Source organism: Anabrus simplex, chromosome 1, assembly GCF_040414725.1.
Source record: "Anabrus simplex isolate iqAnaSimp1 chromosome 1, ASM4041472v1, whole genome shotgun sequence".
NCBI classification, from domain to species: Eukaryota; Metazoa; Arthropoda; class Insecta; order Orthoptera; family Tettigoniidae; genus Anabrus; species Anabrus simplex.
Window position 1 is genome coordinate 1,411,782,348 of NC_090265.1, and position 13,938 is coordinate 1,411,796,285.

Genomic DNA, 13,938 nt, shown 5'->3' on the forward strand with positions numbered 1-13,938 from the left:
TAAATAGAAAATAAACACCTAACTTCAAGCTCTTGTTACAAATAAGTTATAACATCGTCAATCGAAAAACAAAAAGAGACAAAGTGTCACCCTGCTGAAGGCTTACAGTGAAAGATCAGTTATCAACCTTGCATTTTTCTAAAATAAATCACTGGGAATTATAAAATCATCCACTTCAGAATGCTATTTTCTACCCAAATATCTCACAATATTCCGTCATTTCTCTTTTAAAAATCACCGCATTATATGTCGGTGTCTGTCTATCTAGCAACTTGAAAAATACCGTTATTCTAACTTCATAAAATCACCATAAATGCAATAGAAATGTTTGAAAGACACAGGATCGTAACATAATATGACATCCATCAAAATCATGCATTTAAAAGACAGACTCGATCCTCCCATACATTCATCGGTGACTGCGCCTAGATAAAAGACATCAAAAGACATTGCAACGTCTACAATACCCTTGTCTAACTACGTTGATTCTGCGCCTCCGGATACCACTGCGACGTTTGACCTGGAATACTACATTAGCACTAGGCGTCAACTCAAATGATCTACAAAATCCAACTAGCAAAGAAATGATTTACTTACCATAGAAGATCATATTTCCTTTACGACATGACCTCAATATCTTTACGTTACCGATTATCTTGCGAAGATCCTAAACATCCCTTTAATATCGTGCGCTCTGGTCAATCTTGTATTTAAATAGGATAAATGTGACGACCAACTACTAGTGTTCGTGAGTGCAACATCCTATAACATTATTCTAAAATACGGCCTCGTACCTAAATAAATTATTCATCACGACAACATCAAAATTCACGCATGACCGACATAGTTCCTACCGTCAATACCATCATCAGGACCTTCACATAACATCATCATAAAATTCGCAATCCTAATGACGCGTCTATAATCATCACATCTCTCTATCCACGTAAATTCTTTCAAAGATCCTACCGTAACTAACACCTTATTACATCGCACAACTCGTCATGCACAGCGAATTCACAATACTAAAGAACAATCTATTCAGGCAATTACGTAAAATTACTAAATACGTTGCCGCATTAACTCCATATCACCACAATAGTATTACACTTCTATTATCAAAACACTGTATTTCCACACAAGCATATAACATTTTGAAGACCACAGAATCGCACGTCGCAAAATACCGAGCTCCTCCGAGGTATTCTGAGCTACAAGTTAAATTTACGTTCAATACCATAACACCATTACGATACCAATAACATCCATGTCGAAAAGTAAAACCTTGCTAACAAACATTAAAGAAATCTTTCACAACCATCGCATATTATCACAACGTAGTCTGGCTCACCACACTAGACGTAACGATCATAAGTATTACAACGCAATGTCCAACAAATAACGGTCGCTTTCAAGTTAAAATTGTTCATGTCAAATCGACAACAAAATAAGTACTACTCTACAACTACAATAAGCAATTACGTGGCGGAATATATAAGATATTCAAGTACTCATCCTGGGTTGTTGCTCCACGACGGTGTCACCTTCCGAGTTCAGCTCTCACTCAATAACATTATCAAGTATTGTCCATCACATTTCTGGTCAGATCCTTTGAGGTCCCTCTATTTTAGTTGTTCATGTTGATACGTGCATTCATTTCATCTGAATAATTAATTGCTGACGGTTCCATATTACCTGAAACTCAGAGATATCAATTAGAACAAGGTTATACACCTTAATACAATTTTTACAGTTCAAATGATACACTTGCCTTTTTCATTCAATAACAAGATATCTTGTTTTACAATATTATATGTTTATAATATGCCAATATCTCTTTAATATTTCCTTTCAATACAATCTTTTCCCTATGAATTCTTGCTTCCGTTCTTTCTGAGATGCAGATTGAGAGTGTCAGCTTCTTCAGAGACAAAACAGATTCTACCACAACATAATAATTGCAGACGGTTTGCTTTTCAGAATTCTTCTCAGCTTCTAGCTCCCATATGTTCCTGACAATTGGAAACATTTGACACATAATGCAAGACGATCTCGTACAAATCAGCTGTACTAGCAAAGGAACTTATTTAATAATTGCCGCCTCGTATTTAGGTTAGTAATCGACAGTTTCTTTTCTTCATCTCGATCGTTGGATCGTGCGAGACTAGATGTACAAGGTATGGCCCTCTCATATGAATTTATTATTCACATATTTCATGGCCCTCAGTAACATTCTGTCATAGATATTCTGCCGTTCATGCATTTCAGAAAGTCTACTTGAGGAATACGTATTATTCATTTAATCCTGCCCTATGTTTCCCGATGTTTAACTTTCTACTAATATTTCCGAGATACCACGGGGTTTAGAGCTTGTTATCAATCCGCTGATATCTTCAATTCAGCGATGCCGTTCACGTAATTAGACAAATCAACTGCCTTCTAATTCATCTGGAGGTGTGATAACCGGACATAAGATTTCATTGACATTATTTCTCGACATAAACTTCCAATGTGTTCACCAATCTCATCCTGACATACATTGGAAGGTTATAATACAAATAATGTTTGGAAACTATTTAGTTGCTTAGATATGACCTTTGACGAAACGGTCGCGCTAGTCCTAAAAGGGTACAAATCCCAGATATTTAAGGCAGTTGAGCAAAATGCTAATTTGTCTGTATGTTATGAAACGTTCACATTTTAATTGCATTTCTTAAAGTTCTGATTTGACATTATATCTGCTATGATAAGCTGCGAAGCACGTCAACCAAAAGCCAATGTCACACTATCTGCACTGAGCGCGTCTTACGTTAGTGGAGAATTCTCTAGCACATCTCCGGTCAAACTTCACATCATGGAGAACGCAGCTGGAAGGTTTTGAAGCAAAAGAATGTCCTACACCTTGCGGGAAGCTCTGTTCCCGCAGAATGTTTGTTTGAGCAACCTCCATTCAGAAGTTGATTTTGTAGAATGTCAGATTCAGTAGCTTTCCTGAGAAACCATATATTATGTACAGCCGTGGATATCATTGAGGTGAATATCGGCCACTACCACTTCTTGCCTCTAATTCCAACACTTAACTTTTATTAGTATTCAGCCGTTCAGTATCCCCCATGCATTTGTTGTATGGTGGGGTTAGGGCGGTGAATTTCGATTCTTTATTCCCAGATCGAGGATAGTGGTTGGCTGATATTACTAATTTTACGTCATGCACGGATGAAGCTACCGTTACGGAGGTACTATCCATTCAACTACCTAACAATACTACATTGTTACTTTTAGTGTGCAGGCGGGAAAGGACGGAAAAGCGGCGGCCCAGGGAGCTTGATAATAAGTCGTATTAAATGAAAATGCCGAAATTTATTCAACAATAACAACTCGCCAAGCTTCTTTCTTATACAATACTGAAAGGATACTCCTTTAAATATATCAAATTCCAACAAATCACAATTAAAGTGGTTCACACCTGTATACACTTTCAGAACTACGGCGGGATAAGAATGAGGGGACCAGCCCTCGCTATGAAGTATATATTCATACAAGAGAAAGTATTAGATGGTCGGTCAGTCGTTACACCTTTGATAAAAGTATCAGATATTCATATTCATTACAACTATGGTGACCCTATCAGGTACGTGTTCGCAAACTTTGAGAAGGGTTTCTCGAATTAACTACCCCGAACGTAAGTCGAGTATCGAAGAGCAATAAGCATAACAGACGCTTTCTGAATATAGCAGAATTACGAAGAAAAAAAAATCACAATCCTTTCGGTAATATTAAGAGTAGGTAAAACTAAGCCATTCGCTGCCTTAACGCTTTAAGGCTTATACGAAATCCCCACCAAATTACAGCGCCTTAGAGAAACAACACCAATCTAATCCCACTATCGGGGAGTTCCCCGTCTTAACAAGTTCCAATATCTGGAGCAAATGAGGTACATGATTAGCTACGAAGAACCTTTCCTAGAAAGGGCAAACATCTTACCCAAGTAAGCACATTCTTTGCCAACTCGATCGAACACATCACCTTAAAATTTTAAGTAGAGATAATATCGAAACCACTAGGCTCCTACCATCAGACATTCATAAATTTTTATACTTACCTCAGGCCCCTTTCCAAGTAACAACATCTAAAGGGCATCAGTGTCCCTCTCTCTCTTACCTCCGCGCTAGCGTACCGGGTTCGAAGGGTCGCAAGGCGAGCCCAGAAAAGCAGCGCACTGCACCAGTGCCGACAGGAGAAAGACACCACGGCCAGGCAAGGCCACCACGAGCAGCAGACCGGTCACTTGAAGCGGAACTCCACCCAGTTCGTGGCGAGCAGCCGGACAGGCAGGTTGTAACATAGCTCGACTCCACTATAGCTAGTGAGACTTGTCAGTGCGGCAGTGAAACCATCTTCAGACATAAACATTTCATTAGTAAATTCATCATAGTTTACCGTTTAATACAGTGAATTGTGGACAAGTTTAGTATCAATTAGTTAATACTATACAATGGCTGACCCCCTAGATACGGGGCAGTCCATTAAGTTGGCATTAGAGACTTGTTATATGCACGACTCGCTACCTCAATTAGACTCGGTGAACCATAGGCCTACTCTATTGAACGGAACATCACAATTTCAACCAGCACCTGCCAGTTATGATCATCAACAGTTAGCAAGCTATTCTCATCAGCCACACCAACATCAACAGCAGCAGCAGGACCAGCACCAGCAACATAACGCCGCTCAGAACACGGGCCCTCATACCCCCTCACTACAAGAGAGCATCACACCTGCAGGTAATAATCTATGTACTCCTCATCATGGTAATGACGTACTAGATAATAGTGTAGATGTACCTAATCAACCAGCTAAACGGTTTTGCGGACAAATGGTAGGACAGTCAAATGGAACCATAAACGAAGTCGAAAAGTTGATAGACATGGATATGTCAGACGCCAGTACTTCAACATCTAGTAAATCCTCCGTCCAAGACGTGCCAGTAAATACTAACTCAAGTTCAAATAAGCTTAGTTCTGCTAAGACAGCGTCTACCTATCAAAGTAAAGACAATAGATATAGTCGCGCAGACATAGGCCCGTACTGTATTTTCGTAGAAAGTTTGGACAGTAAAGTTGGTCATCTACACCCTATGTCGATAGGTAAACTGCTTTTTCAACATAACAATGCCTTTAAAAAGGAAGTTGTCGACATACGACCTATTGGAAAAAATCGTTTAAAAATTGTAGCTCGCACGGCAGGATCTGCTAATTTAATTGTGCAATGTGATGTTTTTAAACAAAGGAATTTAGAGGCTTACATTCCCAACTTTCTTATCCATAAACAGGGTATAATCAGAAATGTCGACACCACGTTAAGCGAGCAGGAAATTTTAGAAGAAATTGACTCTCCATATCCAGTTGTGCGTATTAAGAGATTTACCAAAAGATCGCCCACGAACCCAGATCAAGTTATAGCAATCCCAGTGTGTCTCGTAACTTTTCGATCGCAGTCCCTCCCCACTCATATAGCTATATTGGGAACTCGCTGTGCTGTGGAACCGTATGTTGCTCCGGTAGTGCAGTGTGAAATATGTTTACGCCTGGGCCACAGGCAAATACAATGTAAGTCAAGAGCAGCGCGCTGTAATAGATGTGCGGGTCCACACTTAACAGAAAACTGTGACAATACCACGGAAGTTCGGTGTGCACTCTGTCAAGGTCAACATTTTGCTTCAGATAAGAACTGTCCGGTGTACGTCAGACAGCGGGACATGAAAAGGGCAACTGCTTATAACACACCTCCTATGCATACATCAACAGAGCAGCAAAGTCAGGGATACGCTCAGGTGGTTGCTACTGTACCACAATACAGTAGCCGCGAAGAATTTCCTCCTCTACCAATACAACCACTACAAAATTCATCTATAATAAACACTCAGTATCATACAGCATTGCCATCAATGCAATCATCACAACAGTTATCCCATCCACAATATCAAGGACAACAGGAACAAGGGCTACTCTCAACGCATCATGCCGCGCCTATGCAACGACAACTTCCCTCCCTCTCCACTCAACGTCCTACTCGCCGCCAAGAAGCTCCCCCTCCCTCCCCAACTTACCCTCCCCCACACCAACGAGTGTTTGCTCCTCAACAATTACCAATTACACCTATTAGACAAAACCCATATCCTCCTCGTCCACATAACATTCCTGATCATTCCATCAATCGAAATACCTTCATTATAGAAGAATTAGTCAAACTTATCATGCATATAATCACCTCGTCTCAGACAACACCCATAGAAAATCCCCTTGTCATTCGGGATTTAATATCTAGTTTAATAAATAAATTCAATGGGTTTTAAGGTCCTGCAGTGGAATGCTAGATCTGCCATTGCTAATAAGGAAAGTTTAGAGCACGAACTTGGTTGCAGAGATATCAAGGTGGCAGCGATTTCCGAGACGTGGTTCAACGCATCAAAACTTATAAGATATCGAAATTATAATATTCTACGAGACGATCGGTTCGATGGCAAAGGAGGTACAGCACTTTTCATACATAATGCAGTTCTTTTTAAGGTACTGCCTGTCACAGTGGGGGTAGATCCTGGCATACAACTCGTTGCAGCACGTATCCATTTACCTGCGCTTGAGTTCACATGTCTTTCAATATATTGTAAACCAGGCAGAATTATAACACCGGCAGTTTGGAATCAAATTTTATCTGCTTTGGCACCACCGTACCTTATATGCGAAGACCTCAACGCACACAGTACTACATGGGGGTGTGCCTTCACCGACCGACAGGGTTGCAATATTTTAGAGACAGTCGACACTTTCAATCTATCTATATTGAATGACGGCTCACCAACACTAGTTCCGTCCTTATATCACCGTCCATCGGCAGTTGATATAACAATGTGCTCTCCCGCCATTGCCACAATCACACACTGGAATGCACTTAAAGACTCGCTTGGTTCAAATCACTATCCAATACTTATAAATATTGATATTTCTCCTACAAGTAACCCCTCACCATATCCATCAAGCAAGTGGAATATGCATGGTGCAGACTGGACGCTTTTTACGGCTAAAATACTTGAGGAAACACGCTGTTTTCGGATCCAAACATCCGCCATGGACAATTATAATACCTTTGTCGAGATGATGGAACGTGCTGCTCATATATCTATCCCCCTGAGAAAACCTCCTGGTCAGAAAAACACTCCAACAGTATGGTGGAACGCTGATTGTTCCCGTGCCATTGCTCTCCGGCGGACGGCTCTCCGGGAATTCCGAACACACCCTACCCAAGAAACATACCTACAATATCAGAAGATTTCTGCTCGAACCAAGCGATTTCTCAAGCAAACCAAGAAACAGAGTTGGCAAAAATACTGCTCCACATTAAATAAGGAAACCCCAATAGCAGATATCTGGCATCGCATACGCCATTTGCGCAACAGAAATCATAGTACTCAGGATTCGTCACCTGATACCTCTTGGTTAGAAGATTTTGCTGATAGAATTACGCCACCATCACCTAGTTATCCACCGTGTACATTTAATGAAGAGCACTCCGAACACTTTCTCTGTTCGCCATTTACAATCAACGAGCTCCGTGTGGCCATTAAGAACTCCGCCAATACAGCACCGGGCATCGATGAAATCCGATACCCCATGTTACAACACCTTCCTGACGAAACATTGCAGCTTTTCCTCCGAATTGTCAATGAACTTTGGTTTCAAAAATGCATACCTGAGTCATGGAAGACACAAATTGTAGTTCCCATCCTCAAGCCAGGAAAAGAGCCAGGAGATCCAGCAGGATATCGAGCTATTGTTCTTTCTTCCTGCATTGGTAAAACGGTGGAAAGAATGATTAAAAATCGCTTGGATTGGTGGCTAGAATCACAATCTCTGCTACCTTCTACACAAAATGGATTCCGCAAGGGTCGTGGCACGTATGATAACCATGCCATATTAACCGCAGCGATTCATACAGCTTTTCTAAATAAACACTACCTTTGTGCTCTCTTTTTGGACATATCCGCTGCGTATGACAATGTACGAATACCAATACTGATGGACAAACTGATTGCTCTTGGATTGCCTCCAACTTTTGTGTCTGGTATATATCAATTTATACATGTTAGATGGCTTTATTTTCGTTATAACCATAGACTTCTCGGGCCACGACGATCGACCCAAGGACTACCTCAAGGTGCAGTACTTAGTCCCCTACTGTATACCATTTATACCCGAGATTTGGAAAATATTCTGCCTCCTAGAGTTAGCCTTCTTCAGTATGCTGATGACGTATGTATGTTTACCTCAGCGACGACAGTACCTGCTGCCAAGTGTCGTCTTGCAGATGCTATGCAGCATGTAAATCAGTGGTTACATCAACATGGGTTAGACCTCTCTGCAAGTAAATCCTCGGCAGTAATATTCACAAAAAGAAGAATTGAACCACCAATTTACAACTTCATCCTGGGATCACATAGCATCTTAGTTCAACCACAAACCAAATTCCTCGGACTTGTGTATGATTCCCGTCTCACGTGGACTGCTCATATGCAGCATATTATTCCAAAATTGGAACAAGGGATCAATATCCTACGCACATTAACTCGAACTTGGTGGGGAGCACACCCATCTGTACTCTTAGTGCTATATCGCACGCTGATCCGATCGAAGATGGAATATGGAAGCATGTTTTATTACAGTGGCAATAAACGCCTACTAAATAAACTAGATAGTATTCAATTTCAGTGCATTCGCATTTGCCTTGGAGCTATGAAAACCACACCAACTAATGCTCTACTCTTGGAAGCCGCAGAGATGCCCTTGACTATCCGTGCACAGTTTCTTTCAGATAAGTTCATACTAAAGCAAACTCACACTAAAAATTCAACAGTTCTAATACCTCTTCGCAGATTACAACATTTAGCAGACGATCAAGACCGGCTTTCTTTGAATCAAAGATATCTCCTGCTTCAAAGTGTCACATATATAGATTCACTACTGACCCAAAACTGTCAGAAGAGTGTGGCAGACGTATATGATATTCCATTTGAACACTGCATATGCCCTATGGAAGTGGACAGATCACTAACATATCTACAAAAGGATCACAGATTGGCGCAGTTATGTCAAGAGGATTTGACTCTCCGGTATCCTTCGTCTGTTAAAATTTATACTGATGGCTCAAAAATACCAATAAGTGGCGTAGGATGTGCATTCTATTGTCCTGATCAACATGAAGCTCAAGGTTTTCGTTTGCCAGAACATATTTCTATCTATGCAGCAGAAGCTATTGCCATTATAGAAGCGCTCAAATATGCCAGACGATTCTACCGTAAGAGTATCACTATCCTTACAGATTCACTGAGCGTCCTTTCCACACTATCTACACCGCTTATCCTCCAGAAACCCAATATCTACCATATCAGTATTATTCAAAAAACATATGAACTCCAAAGACGCGGTTCTAGAGTAAACTTCGTATGGGTCCCAGCCCACATCGGGATACCACATAATGAATATGTAGATGACTTAGCGAAGAAAGCATGTGTCAGTGGACAGGTCTTGAATACTCCCAGCAACTTCATGGATTATACAGTGATTATGTTCCAACGAGCCTATAGTCAGTGGTCACAGAAGTGGGAAGAAACAAAGAGCCACAAAGGTAAATTTTACTCAACGATTGAACAGAATCCCCCGCGACGTCCTTGGTTTGCACAATGGAACACTCAACGACGATTCATCTCGACTATCACCCGAATGCGCTTCAACCACGGAAGTTTCAGAAGTCACCTTTATCGCATCAACGTAGTGGACACACCATACTGTTCCTGTGATGGTCAGTCGATTCAGGACCTAAACCATCTCTTTTTCGCATGTGCTCATTACCACCAACAACAAAATGTGTTTCTTACAGCTCTGCTTCACGCTAAGCAACAGTTACCAACCTGTGTAAATACACTACTGGCGACCAAAAACAGAAAAGTGTATACTATTATTGGGAACTATGTAACAACAACTTGTCTACAAATTTGATTGATTTTTTTGTGAAATTATGTGATTTCAGTGTAATGATGTGCAATGTCTATGTCTTTTATATGTATATGTATATATTTCACACTGTGACAATTACTTGTAATGAATTGTAAAGTTCAAACCAGCGTACTGTAATATCCAGGTGGCTGTTTGGTCTGTAACTGACCTAAAGCCAAATAAATTAAAAAAAAAAAAAGCGGAACTCCACTCTGGTAGAGAGGGGTGAAGGGGAGGGGCGCGAAGCAAGAGAGAGAGAGGCCTCGCAAAGCAGGCATGGACACATCAGAGCGAGATAAAATCTACGTTTCTCTGAAGACATACGGGAAGGGAGGCTACACATTTATTCATTAAGAGGGGCAAAGCATAGCAACGCAAAATACATACAAATACATCAAAGAACTACACAATACAGCTGCCAAGCACACACAGTAAATGAAGATGAAGAAAGGATAGGCCGGGGAGAACAACAGTATTTACACGGCACATTTAGAAATTAAATCATACGATCCCTCTAAGCTTTCTTCAAGCATCTGAATGTTTTGCATGAGAGTGATTTGGAATGCGGTTTTGCCTAATTATGTCTATGGCACCATAGCTCAACTCCTTTAAGTGTGCTGGAAAAGTCGATCCAGTACAAAGTTTGTCATACTAAAGCCTCAACGCTAACATTTAACTTGAATGCAGAGGTCATTTGTCAACTGTAACACAGAAGAGTATTATAAGTGGATGGTTCTGCAGCCACCGGCACCACACGCTCTCGGGAGGCCTCCACCACGCCGCCGCCGCCACGACACGCTCTCGGGAGAGGCCTCCACCTCATTCACTGCGCTGGCTAAGACTGCATGTTTAACCTCACATCCGCCATCTTGGAGGAGATTAACCTTACTTTTCACATTAAGAGAGCAAGCCTAACCTCATGGAGGGGCCAAACCTCAGTTTTACGGCCGGATGCCCTTCCCGACGCTCTCTTGAGTAGTAGGGCAATGGGTATTCTCGAGACGTTATTTTGAGTAGTAGGGCAATGGAAATTAGCATAAGAGAGCACACCTAACTGCATGGAGGAGCCTAACCTCAGTTTTACGGCCGATGCCCTTCCCGACGCCAATTGCACAACATGGCGGCTATACACGGCTCTTTATGAGTCGCTTGAAGGGCGCTTGCGCAAGATGGCTGCTGCTCTCAGGAGACTCCCTAGGGGTGCTTGCGCGAGACGGCGGCTATACACAGCTCCTTATGAGACGGCCTGGGGACGCTTGCGCAAGATGGTGGCTATACGTAGGCTCTTATGAGACGGAATAGGGTTGCTTGCACAAGATGGCGGCTATACTTGGGCTCTTATGAGACGGCCTAGGGACGCTTGCGCAAGATGGTGGCTATACGCAGGCTCTTATGAAGAAAGCTAGCTTAGAAGCTACTGCACAAGATGGCGGCTGCTGTTATGAATTAATAATAATTAATCATTATCAGCAAGAGTGCTTCTACTTTGTTAGGTATGGAAAAATTAATCTCTATTAGTAAATTGTTTCTCTCTTCCAACTTTAAACTGACCATAATATCTGTTTTCTATGGGTGAAAAGTTGGTTTCTTCCGAACTTTACAACTATATGTGTCTCTGTTACTCTTACATTTAATCTGTATTAGTAGTCTTGTAACTTCAAACTGACGGCGATGTCTGACCTCTATAGATTAAAACTTGGTTTCTTCCGAACATTGCAACTATACGTAACCCTTTACTCATTTATCTAATCTCTATTGAAAAATGGTTGTTCTCTTTCAGAATTTGATGCATACGCTGTTGACCTAAACACTTCATTCTACTATTAGCAAGGCGAGAGGGCACGTATAAAGTCGGGGTTATTAACAGCGTGTGTTACTACTCTCAGGAACAGCGGCGACACCCTGATTAATCGTTATCTGCAAGAGTGCTTCTACTTTGTTAGGTATGGAAAATTAATCTCTATTAGTGTCTTCTATGGTTTAAAACTTATATTCCTCCGCACTTTACAACTATATGTGTCTCTGTTACTTTTACATTTAATCTTTCTTAGTAGTCTTGAAACTTCAACCTCGCGACGATGTCTGACCTCTATGGATTAAAACTTGGTTTCTTCTGAACATTGCAACTATACGTAACTATTTACTCCTTCGTCGAATCTCTATTGATAAATGGTTGTTCTCTTTCAGAATTTGATATAAGATATACGCTGTTGACCTAAACACTTCATTCTACCATTAGTAGGGCGAGAGGGCACTCTGTTCCCCTGCGGTCAGTGAGGCTACGTTTACAAGACGGGATAGCCTTGCAGGTCATATTATAAGGAAACATCCTATCATAACATCAGTTTTATGTGAAGTTTATGGAGAATATTTTACTCATGTAGAGCAGTACCAAGCTCACTTACTAAAAATACATCACCACGCTCAGGTATCTACTTGCGACTATAACCCTACTATGTTCCTCTGCGGGCAGTGTGAGGCTACGTTTACAAGACGGGATAGCCTTGCACGTCGTATTGAAATAAAACATCCTAGCATAACATCTGCTGTATGTGAAGTTTGTGGAGAATATTTTGCTAATGTAAAGCAGTACCAAGCTCATTTACTAAAAGTTCATCAGGTATCTACTTGCGACTATAACCCTCAGGCTACGCAAAGAAAGCGCTTAAATACGGATGTATATGTAGAAAGTTGTAGTAAGAAAATACCTAGGAAAAATGAAGTTACTGAAGAACTTCAAACTATACACTCAGAAGACTGTAACACTAATGTACCACCTTCACATTTTCAGGGTCACTTAAGAAGTAATGCACATAAAACAATGCTTGTAGAAGTGCTAGTATACAAACATCGAAGAAATTAATACTGCATTTCGAAGCAGGACTTTCGGTTGAAGAATTCATACTAGTCAGAAGTTTCAAAACACTGAAAACTTTTTAATTGCGTTAAACCGGACGTGCAACAGCTTCTTAACAAAACTTTGTCTAATCTTAATTTATTTAAAGGTAATTTTGAACTTTTTGCTTTGTATATTAAGAGCACAGTTGAAAATAAAATAACATATATTAAATCATTTAATACCAAGAATATAAATGTATGTGAGTCAACTAATTTCAGTAATGTTTTTGGAGAAATCTCAAACGTTATTTCAACTAAGAGTGAAGAATTTCAAGAAAAAGAATCAGGGTGGGTTTTGTATCTAGATGTTACTATAAATAAGTACAATCCCTTGCGAGGATCTTCGTACATCGAGCTACCGACATTGATTAAGCGTAAAAAAGCAGTTGTAAACGTCCAAACCAATGTTGCGGCGTGTTTGGCATAGGCTATTGTGTCGGCTTTAAATCCTGCGAAATCGTATGGAGCGAATAGAACGTCATCATATCCTCACTATTCAACTCAACTAAATTTAAATGGTATATAATTTCCTATGCAGTTAAAGGACTTTAAGCGCTTTGAACAACTAAATAATATTAGCATTAATGTGTATGGTGTAGACAAAAGTCTGTAGTAGGTCCTCTGTGTTATACGAGTGCAAGTAATAAGAAGAGTACTCATGTTAACTTACTATATATAGAAAATAGTGTGAACAGTCACTTTTGTTGGATTAAAAATTTGAGTAGACTTGTTGGTAGTCAGTTGTCAAATAGGTGTAACAAAAAGTGGCTATGCGACGGATGCTTGCAGTAGTTTAGAAATGAAGATCAGTTAACAAACCATTTTAAAAATGACTGCAATTATGTATTCACGAAGATACCTACTACAGGCAATAATGTTTAAAAATTTATGAATTATAACAAGCAGCTGTGGGCACCTTTTGCCATCTACGCAGACTTTGTAGCCATCGTCAAACCATTTATTACCTGCGCGCCTAATCCAGACAACGTTT